This window comes from Ooceraea biroi, chromosome 4, assembly GCF_003672135.1.
Source record: "Ooceraea biroi isolate clonal line C1 chromosome 4, Obir_v5.4, whole genome shotgun sequence".
Classification (NCBI taxonomy): domain Eukaryota; kingdom Metazoa; phylum Arthropoda; class Insecta; order Hymenoptera; family Formicidae; genus Ooceraea; species Ooceraea biroi.
Window position 1 is genome coordinate 2,944,390 of NC_039509.1, and position 14,373 is coordinate 2,958,762.

The 14,373-nt window shown below is 47.0% G+C and overlaps 1 long non-coding RNA gene across 2 annotated transcripts in view; it reads left to right on the plus strand.

Annotated features, from left to right (window-relative positions):
• The window catches only part of LOC105282579, a 201,565-nt gene that overhangs the window by 92,126 nt on the left and 95,066 nt on the right, over window positions 1–14,373 (plus strand). The window contains exon 3 of one of the 2 annotated variants that reach the window (XR_002193522.2): window positions 11,978–14,105. The exons of the other annotated variant lie outside the window; for it this stretch is intronic. This is a non-coding gene — a long non-coding RNA (uncharacterized LOC105282579). Of the gene's footprint in view, window positions 1–11,977; window positions 14,106–14,373 lie in introns of those variants that run through there. 2 annotated transcript variants of the gene reach the window in all.

A 14,373-nucleotide genomic window follows, 5' to 3' on the forward strand; every position in this document is an offset into this window, starting at 1 on the left:
GAGTCAGGAGACTGGCTGAGTCCATGAAGGAGGGACGGCGCGCACTTAGCTTTATAGACTTCGAAAGAGGCACGGCGAAAGAACGGAATTATAGGTGAACGCTCCGTTGTCGAGAGGTTGAAAATCGGGGATTAGGCGAGAACGAAGAGAGGGAAGTCATAGGTAGCACATAGACGACTGGGAAGGGACGAGAGAGACACGGGTGTCCTCGATTCCGGATGGCAGGATGCCTGGAGAATCCTCGGCGGGGGAGTATCACTCTTGGTGTCTTCGAGCGTAATCAACGCAGTTGGCTGAACAGTTCGCCGCTGTAACTGCGCGATCCCGGCAATGGCCGAGAGCGTTGGAAACCGTAATGCGCGCGGCAGGTTCCTCCTATCGTCGGTACGCTCGCAGTCAATCTCAGGCGCCATCCGTCCGCCTGCGAGCCGTCGTGTGCGAGTCAAAGTGGCGAAACCCATCCGTGATTACCGTACGCGACCACTGATGCGACTGCTCGACGTTCTCGGCGAACTATTTCGAACTGGCGCGTACGTATACAGCTCCCGGCGACTTCATCGACCTGGATGTCTGTCAGCGCACGAAGGCACGGGGCACGAGGAAAATGCACCTCTGTTGTACGCTGCGCGCCGCGTACAATGGCGAGTTTATTGACTCCGCGACATCTTATCGGTGAAATGACTGATCAAAATTTCGAGCAACACGTTCGTTCGTGGATTTGCACGCCATGGGTTGTTACGGGACCGAAGAAGACATCGCGAATCGAGTTCCGATAGCTCACATACGCCGCAGACGGCGGAACGGTCACGAATGGAAATTAAACAGAATGTGATATACGAGCGTCTTACATCCTGTCGAGATGGGTCGTAAATAGGGGATTCTCTCCGCGCGGAACGGATGCGGGATGATCTGCAACGGCCGGCACTTCGGATGCTCGCGGGGCGTGTTTCGGAAGGGAGCGCAAAGCGACGGCCATCGCCGGTGTCCCACGCGGAAACGATGATTCATCCGGGAAAAATTCAGCCTTGCACATTTTTGACGTCGTTTGCATCGAGTCACGATTGATGACCGCACATCTGCCGGTAGATCGCGCACGACTGTGCATGATCGACGGTCGGCTGCAGCTGAAGAGAAAAGCGGGATTTGATAAAGGGCGAGCTTTTTATTGAGCATCCTATCCGGCGTTGTGATATTTCTCGTAGATGCCTGTTTTCGTCATTACTGTCACGGCGGACCCCCGCCAGTTATTTGTGTTGAATGAAAGTGGCCAATCTTCATCTTTTACCCTGTTATCGATTTTGGAACAATCTTCACGTGAATATATATGTAGGGAAAACGGGTGGGATACTCGACAAACTTATTATATACTTCGAATATATATTAGTATATATTTTAATACGGATACAAAACTCTTACGACTCGCAACACGATGTGCTCGGTATCGTGGTCTCGCAGGATCTCTCCTTTTTTCGTCCTCGTGCTCCTTATAAATCCTCGGAAAACGTTTGCGTGAAACGCCGTATGCTTTAACCTCGAGCCGACATCATAACATGCCGAGCCGGATTGACAATAGTCGAGCCGACGTGATAACAATCCGAGTCGATCGCTCGTAAATCTTACATCTATTAATTGCCGATTCTTTTAATGCGGCCGCTTTCAAACAACATAAAATAATAATACGCCGCTTATGTTCATACCGCAACCCTACAACTCGGCCATTCTGCAAATGCATCGGACCCCGATGCGGTCTTTATCATCAACGGTTTCATCATCGGATGATGAGTGTTCGCTAAGGTTACTCATCTCTGTCTCGCCCGATAACCATCGCTTCATATGATCGACAGAAGTTGTTGTAGAACGCGGACCTTCATGCTCTCCAACCTTAATTACAACGTAACGATTTCCACGCAAAACATGAGAAATTTCATATGGCCCCAAATATTTCGAATAAAGTTTACTTCCCGGCGATACTTGAGTACGCTTGATTGCTACTAAATCTCCTTTGTCATAAACGTTAGGTTTCTTTCTTTTCCTGTTATAAATACGTTGATTTTCCTCCTGAACTTTTTGTATTGACTGCTTAGCCTGCTCGCGCAATGCTTCTCGCTTCTCCTGCAAAGCCTGAGCGTGTTCTCGTTCAACGAGTTCCCTTAACTCTAAGTCATCTTTCAACCGCATGGTTTTTCCGATTAAAATCTCGAAAGGTGATAATCCTGTGCTACGAGATGCCGATGAATTAACATATTGTTGTACTCGATCAACAAACTTATACCAATTCTCAGGGTTTAAAGAAGACAACTTAGACAATATCGGAATTATTATCCGATTAACTCTTTCCACTTGTCCGTTACCGCGAGGTACTCCGGTAGCAATCAAACCATGCTCTATTTTCTCGGAAACACAATATTCTTTAAATGCAGCCGAAGTGAATGCTGTTCCCCAATCGGAGATAATACGCCGTGGATTACCGAATACGCTCGCTTGCTTTGATAATCGGTTAATCGCTTCTTCCGCAGTCGTCGACTTTGTAGGGTATAGCCATGTAAATTTCGAAAATGCATCGATTACAACAAAAAGATGCGCATAGCTTTTTCTTGTACTAGGAATCGGTCCTAAGTAATCTACGTGATAGGTTTCTAACGGTACATTCTCTTTCGGAATATTCTGAAGGAAACCCTCCTGCTTTCCGTGCTTACGCTCACAAAGAATGCATTCAATGCAATTTCTTATAACTTTCTCGATTTTATCTTTCATATTCACAAACCAAAATTCTTTCTTTAACAATTGTTCTACCTTTCGTACCGCGAAATGGCCTCTATTATGCGTCTGCCTTATAATATCCTGCTGCATCAACCTCGGAACAACCATTAACATATCATCATCGTAGTTCTTATACAAAATACCATTCTGTAATACAAAATTATCATAGTTTTCCGTTTTAACTAACGCGAAAATAGGTCTTAATTCTTTATCTTCTCGCTGCGCCTGCGCCAAACGCGCAATAAGACTACTATTACTTTCTTGTGTAAATAAAACTTGTGGTAAGTTTCGGCTAAGGGCGTCTACATGTCGCATAGCCCTTCCTGATCTGTGCTCTACTACGTAATCAAATTCGCTAAGCAACAAAATCCATCTCGCAACACGCACGCACAAATCTTTTTTATTTATTGTCAAAGAAAACGCGCGACAATCGGTTATTATCTTAAACGATATTCCTAACAAATAAACTCTAAACTTATTTAAGGCTTTAATAACCGCTAACACCTCGAGCTCATAGCTTGTATATTTAGATTCCGCTTGCGACGTTTTCCAGCTCGCATAATACACGGGGTGAAATAATTGATCTCGGTCATCTTTTTGACATAAAATCGCTCCAAAACCGTGGCTGGACGCATCAGTGTGTAGCTGTGTCTCTGCGCTGGCCCGATAAATTTTAAGTACCGGTTCGCGACTCAATAAATCTTTTAATTGTTGCATAGCCTGTTCTTGCTCTGACCCAAAATGAAACTTTACTTCGTTCTTAAGCAGATCCGACAACGGACGCGCAATTGACGAATAACCGGGAATAAATTTTCTAAAATATCCCGTCAAACCAAGAAAACTTTGAACTTGCCTCACGCACGTTGGCCTCGGAAAATGCAACACTGCTTGTGTTTTTCGTTCTGAAGGTCTTACGCTACCAGCCTCGATTATATGACCCAGATATTCAATCTTTTCTTTAAGAAAGCTACATTTTGACCAATTAATACGCAAACCATATTCGCTTGCAACTGCTAACACAGCTCGCAATCTCGCCATTCCTTCGTCTCTGGTACTGGATGGAATTATTAAATCGTCTATATATATTCGCACTATTTTTTGTTTCTTTAATTCGCGAAATATCGCGTTTATATATTTTTGAAAAACGGCCGAAGAATTGCAAAGACCAAACGGTGTCATAAGAAACTCATAATGTCCGTCCGGCACAATAAAAGCAGTATATTTACAGCTATTTTCGTGCACCGGAACATGAAAAAAACCGTTCTTTAAATCCAATGTACTAAATAACGTTGCGTCCTGCAATTCGTCCAGCTGATCTTCAATCAGAGGTGTCGGATAGCGGTCTTTCACAATTTTCTGATTTAATTTACGATAATCTACACATAATCTTAAACCACCATCTTTTTTCTTTACCAACACCACCGGACTCGCGTATTCTGACACACTCGGTCTAATAATTCCGTTCCGTAACCATTCTTCGATTTGACGGTTAACTTGTTCTCTCTCTACAGACGCAAGCCTTCGGGGAGGCTGATATACGGGAATGTCGTCTTTTACTACAATTTGTAATTTTATGCCTACTTCTTTAACTGCATGCGGTTTATACGTCTCAATCAATTTCTCGATAGCCGGTCTCAACTCGATCTCATCGGTATCTAATTGTCGTTGGACACCATCATCAAAAATTTCATGAGCGTTGATACAAAACACCTCAGGAACATCATCAGTTTCGCACGGAACCACTAACTTATCTTCACGTCTGGAAATTATCGCATTATTCTCGATTAATCGAATGTTCGCGTCTTTTAACAAATCGGAACCAAGCAACATATCATGATTCATCATCATATCCGGTACTACATGTAAAATTAACGTAAAATCATCATTATCTATCGTCACAATAATCTTAAAACTGCCCAAAGTTGACATGCGATTCTCACCAAGACCTAAACACACAATTTTTGCTCCTGTGAGCGGAGGCGCCCCTAACTTAATATAACGTTCTGCTCTAATTAGATGCAAATCGCTTCCCGTATCTAGCAACGCAACCATATGCTGACTACTTATCTTTACGGCCTTGTAGATTTTCTGATCGGACTTTACCGCAACCCCGCACTTGTTGACTTGTTGACCCACGCTGGTTGACTCGGTGATGCGCTTCGGGCACTGCGCTGCGATGTGGCCGAATTCCTTGCATTGGAAACACTTGCTGCCCTTCTCCTTTTGCGGGCAATCCGCGCTCACGTGATTCCGCTGTCCACAGTTGAAACATCGAAGATTGCTCTGCACTCGTGACGCTTCCTTTCCTTTGCTCTCCTTCTCCTTACTGTCTTTTTCTCGCTTTTCCCACGTTTTCCCCGTCTTTGACTGGTTCACCTTCTGACTACTCTTCATTGCCTCGTACTGAGACAGTTTCTTACGCAACTCCTTAACACTCGCCGCACCGTAAAGGATAGTTTTATTCACTGGATCGTCATGGATTCCGTCGATGACGTACTGGATAGTAGCCTCAAGCTCGACGTCAGCGTGACTGGCGATCTCCATCATGCGATAAACGTACTCCATATATGATTCACTATTCTGCTTCTTCGTCTGCGCTAGCTCCTTGTGAATTGATCGACTGTTCACCGTTTTCGAAAATTCCCCGATCAATGCTCGCTTCATCTGCTTCCATGATTTCGCACACTTCTCGTAAGACACAAATAACTTTGCCGATCCTCGCAACAGTTTCTTTGCATAAATTATCTTCTGCGCCTCAGACCACAAACAAACCTTGCTGGTCTCCTCGAAATCCTCGATCCAGCGACGAACATTTTGCTTGCCGTCGCCAGAAAACGTCTGAATCGAATCCTCAACATCCCTAAATGGCAGTGGCTGTGATCTCTTCGGCAGCTCTCTCTCTTCGACCTCTTCATCGTCTTCACTCTCGGAATCGTCTTCATCGTCTGGATCGTCGCTTCGCGGCTTCGTCTTGCAGCTTCTCTTGGACGATCTCAAACGCTCACGAAGAACTGCTTTGCTTCCACTCAGCGGCAGCTCTAATTTTCGCAACTCTTCTTTTAATTCGTCTACGGTAAGGACATTGACGTCGAGTTGTCCACCGGATGCTTGTGAGTCCGTCATATTGCTCGATAAGCCTCTATCTCACCAAGCCTCTCACTATGCTTCCTCACAATGCTTTACTCACTGTCTTGACTCGGTACACGATCCGAATCTCGACTTGACACACGAATCTCGGCTCACTTCTCTTGGTCAATCCCGGACGAGCCCCCAATTTGTAGGGAAAACGGGTGGGATACTTGACAAACTTATTATATACTTCGAATATATATTAGTATATATTTTAATACGGATACAAAACTCTTACGACTCGCAACACGATGTGCTCGGTATCGTGGTCTCGCAGGATCTCTCCTTTTTTCGTCCTCGTGCTCCTTATAAATCCTCGGAAAACGTTTGCGTGAAACGCCGTATGCTTTAACCTCGAGCCGACATCATAACATGCCGAGCCGGATTGACAATAGTCGAGCCGACGTGATAACAATCCGAGTCGGTCGCTCGTAAATCTTACATCTATTAATTGCCGATTCTTTTAATGCGGCCGCTTTCAAACAACATAAAATAATAATACGCCGCTTATGTTCATACCGCAACCCTACATATATTATATGTATATTATATATATGACGGATTAAAAATATCTTTTTTATTAGAAATCAGAATAATTAATGCATCTACAATTGACAGCATCTGACCGATAAATGAGACGAGTAAAATATTTGCTATCTTACTCACTCAACTAATGCTACTCTGTAGCATAAGCTTTCCAAAAATACGCGAATGCGCTTAAATGTTCGTGCTTAAATCCGCTTGCGTAAAGTAGCGAATACCGCTTTGTTACTGTTACGTAAGTTTAATCAGCGTTATTACTTACTTGAGGTATAAGCTTCTTGTCATAATGGCTGCGGTCTTAGATATCTTAATGACTCTCTATTCTCATGAATTGTTTTCACGTCACCGTGGCTGCATTCGGAAGTAAGTCTCCGGCAAGCTGCGAGCGACTTGTCGCAGCGCCAACATAACTTCTAAACTTGGCCGCGACTTGCCGGAATTCTGGAACTCGCTTCCGAGGTTTTGTATTCGCTCTGCGGATAAGACCACGCTTTGTAACTATATTACTGTGGGCGCATCAACGTCACGTTATGCGTTTATCGTGTACAGAGAAGTCGTTAAACATCATTCGAATAATCCGATCCAGTCGCAGTTATAGCTTTCCGTGTACAACAGATAACCAATTATCGCATTGATCCCTGGGATTCTTTGAAGTTGTTACGTATTCAAGCACCTTTCAGCTGTTCGCAGAGGGGTGGAAGGTATTAAACGAGATTAGATTGCGCCCTGTATAATAAAACGAGCGCGGTTCGCGGCTCTCTACTTATCAGACGTTTATCTATTTTCAATCTGACCGCGCGCCCACCATAATTCATTCTCGCGCTGATACGCGTAATCAGTACGTACAAAAGCCGAGGATCCGCCGCAGTGACGAACTCGGCGTAACAAGGTTCGGGCGTTTCATTTAGTAGATGAATTGCGCACCGGCGACTGCCCGCCATCATTATAAATCACGACATAATTACACGACCGCGGCGGCAGGGTGCAAGGGATATCCCCACTGCGTGGTCGCCCCTACTTGCACCCCCGATTTCACTTCGACCGGCTCGCGCGCGCGGTGTGTGCGTGTGCACGCGCGCGCGTAAACGTTGTGCGGGTAGCGCACGACTTTCTTCCTTTTTCTTTTTTCTTGCTTTTTACGGCACGTGTGTTCAATATGTCTGACCTGTGCCGGGACTGGAATTCTCTGTCGTGCCGAGTTAAGCGTCGGGATCGCGACCCCACGCCGTTTTTCTTCCCGCCCGTAATTAGTACCTTGCACAATATTGCATCCTATCGCCCGCGTCCGCATACGTCTGTATGCAGGTTGTACTCGTGCGATACGCGGCATCCCCCTCGCCCTTCACGTTCATGTGAGTGCATACGCGTGTGTGTGTACGATCGCGGCCTTTCACGCGTCTCACTTTTCTGCGCCGAGCTGTGCGGCGCGGCGCAGGGTTAATTGCATGCGGATTTTTCCGCGCGAGATCATTGACTCGAGACGTTGGAACACGCGCATTTCCACGAATGCGGGATTATCGGCAGAATGTTCGACGTGTTCGCGTTGCGATCGCATCGCGATGCAGCTCTCTAGCTCTTATTAATTTAAGAGTAGGTATACCTGCAGGATCTCATTTGCCGAGGTCTCGTGTATGCGAAGGAGGGCGTTTCTCAACGACAAGTAAAACAGTGATGAGGAAAAATTGAGGAATAAACGAGTCGGTATCATGCGTAACCCGTCGCGCCACGAGGGTTCAAGCCATCTCTTCTTCTCCCTTTTTCTTGTAATCAGTTGTAACATGAATTCTTTACACCTCGATCTATCTTTACAGCCACGAGAGATGCTGTTTGCGGTGGCACATGGCAAGAGTATTATGGATTAAAAAAATACTTCCGCGAGCAAGCTTCGTTTTTATCGCGTGCTCCCCGCGACGCGCGGTACTCGTTACATCGTCGCAGCGACGCTGTTATCGTAGTAACGTCGTTTTATATCCTGTTTTACGAAGATCGGTGTTGCGCCCCTACGGCACAGGGTGCCGTCTTCACGAGAATACCAGTTTTTCACGACCGTTCGTTTGCCTCCCTAGCCTCCGACGACCTGGACGTTCGATAAAGCGCGAACCGCGCCGCACATTCCGAGATCCTCCAAGTTATCCATTAGCCTTAAAAGCCGCGCGCCATTTGATCGCGGTCATTTTTCATCGCGCTCCGGGAAGGATATAAAATCCAGAGTCATCCTCTCTGCCATCGATTTCCGATCCAACGACGCGCCGGCCGTAACAATGTGATCGGCGGCATCGAGATATCTCGCGAGACAAGATCGTGATGTTTGCACAACAGAGACGCCAGTTCGGCTATTTATATGCACATCTCCTCGATGCCTGTCATATCGCCGATAGCGATCATCCATCGGTCATTGAGCGTGCGCGCGGTCGACGGCCTGGGAACTCGGATATCATTCCCAGCGCGTCCACTTTGATTGCAAATATTTTTCTCGTAACGATCAGTACGCATCTTCGGCGTGGCCGACTGACGATCGTTAAAGGGGACACCTCGCCGTCTCCCGGAGCAAGAGCAAAAGCGAGAAAGCAGAGAGAGAGAGAGAGAAGAAGCTCGTTTTATTCTCCTTCTCTTATGCACGAGTGTCCCGTAGGTATATCCGACGCGACGGTAGACTAGCTATCGCTTCTAGATGTACCTGGGCACCGAGTATATCTTCCCGACACGACGTGCCATGAAGATATTATTGGCACTTCGTGCTACCACGTAGCATACGCTCCCCGTCCCGTTTCTTCCCTATAACGTCTCGCTCCCCAGCGACGACGAGGTCGTACGTGTGTAGCTATAGCGCCTCCCCGACCCAGAGGGTATCCGAGCGTGCCGTAACATAACCGGTACCTGTACTGCCTATCGCGGGACTACTGATCCGTAGAGGAATTCCGCCAGGCAGGTAGATATATATTCGATCTTCGAGATGACTGCGCGCCCAGGTGCACACGCATACAGGAGCGTCGACTCCGCGCTTACCGTCTTTGTGCGCGAAACTGGTCGCTCTTTACCACGTTACCGGGCTCTCTCGTATTTTCGAAAGCACGCACGTACATTCGTTAGCTGCTTGTACTCGATTACGCTTACCTACCCCGCGCTATTGTCGCGCCGGATATTAATGCTGATATACGACGAGGAACGTATGTCGCGCCGCATGCGGCAGCGCATTTCTTACACGAAGCGCTCGACGACGCAACTTTTGCGTTCGGAGCGTCGCGGTCGTGGGGTGCGTGGAGGGACGGTTAATCAATTGAAAAGGAGGGTTTGTTAAAGGGGTTGTCTTGTTAGCGCATTGGAACCGACAGGAGCACGAAGCATAATTGGTAATTATTTGAGCGCCGTGAATATCTCCCTGCAAGTTTGTTGTATGGAGACACGCGTAGAGAGAACGACGCCCTTATCAACGAACCTCTCAACGGAACTCTCTTCTTACTTGCGTAATGATGTTCCAATTAAAGCGTGTACTTTACTCGTGAGCGATCATCGTTATGATTTACTCGCTGCAATTTATCGACGCGAACGGCGCAGTGATGTATTATCGATCGGAGCTCGGTGGACGAGGTTTAGTGAAATCCGGACACGAATTCAGATTTTTATCAATCTGTCGTATCTCCCGGCACTTAGTCGCAGTAATGGCCGAAGCGAATTCCGCTGTGCGTACAGTAGGTAACGATTTATCGTGATAAAATTGCCCATTTCGTCCGTGTAGGCAAGCGGCCCGGTTTCGACTGGCTATGGAGCCATTACGGATTTGATTTCTACTTTAAACCGAGGGTAGAAGTAGCTCTAAAACGTGCACGCCGGCCTCAGCATTTTCTATACCATCGCACACGGACGTTAGACGAATGACGATACGCCGGACGAGTAATCGTACGAAAAGCTTTTTTACATTTTGGCGAGGACACGGACGTTACATGGATACGAGCCGACATTTCAATTTTCGATCGGCCACGCGGGAATGGCTAACGATCTACAGATAGGGACATTTCGTTCCTACATCAGAGGCGACCCAAATGCGTCACAATCGATATCACGTTATTACGTTGAAAAAAACGATTGAATGGCAAGAATCTCCGATTCAGTGCCCGATATGAATAATGACGCTCGCAATTCTGTGCTTCTCCATTATCATGTCCGCCGTAAGAGTAACATTGTTGAATGTATTGCGTGACGTAACTTTAGCGACTTTAGTGTAATTTCTGAAAACGAAAATGTATCTTCTATGTCGAATCTTTTCCGAGTCAGTCCGAGACGAGGGTGGTTTTCTCTTTTCCACCTCTTTCCCGCAATATGTCTGCGCGCTGGATAAATATCGGCGAGGAGTTTACTCCTTAATGGTTCGCAATTTCGTGGTTCCGTAGTCACATGCGAATTGCGCGGGGAGTAAAGAATGCCATTTAAACGCGACAGTTAAGCGGAGTTAGATAGCCGTAGAATACGAATCGTAGCGTACGGCGTTTGCACGGTTTACGAGCGATTCGCGCCGCAGTACTCTACGCTTTGTGGCCGGTTAATGTACCGGATTTCAGGATTCGATGATCCACACTCTAACCCATCGGAATTTCGGTCGGGAGCGCCTTTGGAACCACTGCCTCTCGCAAACTCGCCGCATCGATTCCCATTAAATCCTTGCGCAAGATTTCACATGGCTGCGGATTGGAATTGTCTTTATGTCAATTCGTTATCCTGTTGGACAGCGATCGTTAACTGACGGTTTTAATATCGCAGAAGTTATCGTTGAGGTAGTTTTTGTCTCCTCAAAACTTTTGAACTGTACATATTTTGTAGATATGTGTAAATTGGTGAAGAGGAATGTAATAGCGTCATCGCGCAACTCCATAAAAGCTTACGCTTGAATATTGAGCGGAACGACCCTTTCTGAAAACGACTGCTACGACGACAGGGCGATTTTTACGAGTCGTGGAAGTAGCTCCGGGCTGCATAAATATCTTCGTGTTAGCGCAACAGCGTTACGCAGGAAATTGATGTTTACCGATAACGGTATTCGATAATCACGGGTATCCTGAATTTGTTGATTCACCGGCTCGGTGAGCCGCGCTGCATCTTGCCAAAGTCCTGCTCCAGAATGACCACCGGTCTTAGCCCTCCTCAGCCATGGCCAACGCCACAAGAACATCGAGTTTGCGGGTTCCCGCGGGAAACCTTGAATGCGGCTCTTCGTATAACTACCAAGTATACGTCACGTAATTGCAGAGGCGTGAATATTACGCCCGTGGGCCCGAGTAATTATTTTCACATTTCGGCACGATTTTATTCTCTTACATACCGTTAAAACGACGATGTCCCGCAAAAACTTTGGTAATTATACCCGCTGTATGTATTAATGTATTATTTTGCAGTCGGCGCGTTTCTCGGCGCACGTAGTTACGCCAACTGTTTGTTAACATCATCATGTCGCAAATGTGAATTCTCACTATAGCGAAGTTATAGAGCGCTCAAGTCTGCTCCTCACTCTGTTACTTTCCGCCTAACCACAACATTATTTTTTCTGTTTCAGGTGAGTAGCGAACCCTACCAATTTACTCCGAGTACATCACGCTATCAGAGTTGATGTATCGTCTCGATCGGCGCACATCCTGGAGGTAAAGTCTGCTTCACTCCCTTACAATGTTTCGATAATACTGTCTGGCCGATCAATCCTCGTCACCTCGTTGGGATACCTAGCGATCAGTCCTCCGAGGCTGACCGAAGGGCCGGCCAAGGTCTTCTTTTCGCGGCGCACTTCATAAATCCGTGTCCGGCTACTATCGAGGCGATCACGCGTCACGTCGCGTGTAAATAAATAAAGCATGAAATAATATCGGTGCCATCTCTGGCTGGGTGGTGACCGTCCGCGAATAGCGCCATTAATAATCGCCACGAGAGACTGGGGGTGGGCCAGGACGGAAGAGGCCAGTCTAGAAGAAAGGGAAACAGCCGAGCGGGAAAGATACCGGACCGATGATCCCGCTATTAAACATATCACCCCGCGCTCCCGAAGGCAGTTCTTGCATGACGTGGCACGCACACTGATCCCGGTTCTTCCGTGGAATGCGCGCGGCGTATAACACGCGTGCTTTATGCGAGACGAACGCCAGGCTCCTAAGAAAATATTATCGCCGGTGAGGCTCGTGAATTAACGAAATACGACGAACCGAGATTGCTCTTGACCGAGCGTAATTAATATGCCGCGCGGATTTAATCCTGTGCGTTATATGCGAGCGGCGTGTCAATTAAATTACTGCCAGTAGACATAGAGAGAGATTTTGTTTATGAATTCCGGTTTGCGTTTAAGGCGCGTTGAACGCGCGCATATTCTTTCCCGTTGTAATTAGGCGTTGAAGCGTACTTTGTCGTGCCAGTGGGATACGCGCGGCTGATATTTATTTATTTATTCCTGCCTGCTATTTTACTCCCCGAGTCTCCTATGCAGTCGTATCAAGCTTACAATTATAGTACCAACGCATCTCTTGGTTTGTTTTATGATGAAAGTGTTACTTCCTATAGGGACGCGTCCACATGGTCAGCTATTACTTTGTATGAAAATTACAAAATAAATATGGGACAGCGGATGAGAAGCAAAACTGTGGCTAGTTCCGTGAAAAAGAGTCCGTTAGCTGAGCGCGACGGGTTATTCATGTTGCATGTAACAGCTTTCGAGTTCTTCGCGCGGCACGTAACGCATATCGAACACGAGTAGTAGGTTGTCATCGTCCCACGCGTCGCGCGGCGTATTTAACAACTCGTATTTGCCTTGGCATTAATCCGATCCCGAAGCTCTTCGGGTTTACACGACGATCGCGCTTAAGGGATTAACGCGCAAAGCCATGCTCGCAGCGAGCCATAGCGGTGAGCTAAAAAAAATAACAGGGCGCACGTACGGGAAGTAACGCGCATCCCCAGCCTCTCTCTCTCTCTCTTGTCGAGCGGGTTTAATCTCGGGGTCCACGAATCGGGCGATGCGACTCTGGCCTGCGCACAATGTACTACCTTCCTTTATCCTGTGGTGCTATGGTGGCGCTGTGGTTACTGGATAAAAATTGTAACAGGTGTATCCCGAGTTTGTCATGAAATCTGGATGCTTTTTATTTCTTCCGCTAATTTTTCTTCCGCAGTATTGCGTAGAGCCGTAGAAAACTATCATTTTTTTTATAATAGATGGATAAAATCGCTTAATCGCTATGTGAGCATGATATCTGTATCGCGTTGATTGCTATGCCCTTGAGCGTAGTTTCTGATACTTGTAGCTTACGTAAAGACGGCTTTTCGGATGCACCGTATGGCACGATTGTTGGTCCCGATTCCAAATTCGACACGCAACGCGCGCGCACGTTCTCGAGACGCTTTCCCTGCTCCGTATCTCGACCATAAATATAACTTCCGCTTGCACGCCTTTACGTCTTCCCGTTACAATACACAGGGCGATACATGGGATCGAGCGATATTGCGACTACTTATCCGAGGCGATAATATCGTATCCACGGCGCGTTGTTAAGGTGAGTCCCTTGTCGCGTGGTTACACGTTACACATCGCCGTTTGCCCCCCTGTGCTTCCTCTCCCTTAACGGGGCGAAACATATAGATATATAAATCAAGCAGGACACGTTGATAGAAGCAATAAGGGCTCGAGGAATGGGAATAGCAAAGGAAAAAGGGAAAGAAGTTCGATGATGGAGGGATTCCGCGGGGAGGAGAATAATCGGGGCGGCGGAGGAGTAAAAATGCACGAACACGCGCGGAGGGTTACAGGAAATACAACGAGAGAAGGACCGAGAGGGAGGACTTGGAAGGGAAACTGACTTATATTGCACCCTGTATGTAACTGCAACGTTAGTCGAGGTACTCGGACGTAGGCCCGCGAAAGAGGACGCGAGAGAAAGGGCCCGGTGGGCGAATCGAACAACGGTTGCCAAA